Below are 208 nucleotides of genomic sequence, written 5' to 3' on the forward strand. Positions count from 1 at the left end.
CAAACATTAGGTATAATTTCCAATAAATGAGGTTTATTGACCATAAATTCCAAAAATGACTGTAAAACTAAAGTTATAAGTTAGTGTTACGTAGTGTTGAAAAGGTCAAAAAAGTGACGAACACTGGAGAAAAATATACGTCAAAAGGGTTGAAAAAAAGAGACAAAAACATAAGAAAAAGTTAAAAACATCGATAAAAAGCATCAAG

The sequence above is a fragment of the Etheostoma spectabile genome, chromosome 21 (genome assembly GCF_008692095.1).
Source record: "Etheostoma spectabile isolate EspeVRDwgs_2016 chromosome 21, UIUC_Espe_1.0, whole genome shotgun sequence".
In the NCBI taxonomy this organism is placed as follows: Eukaryota; Metazoa; Chordata; class Actinopteri; order Perciformes; family Percidae; genus Etheostoma; species Etheostoma spectabile.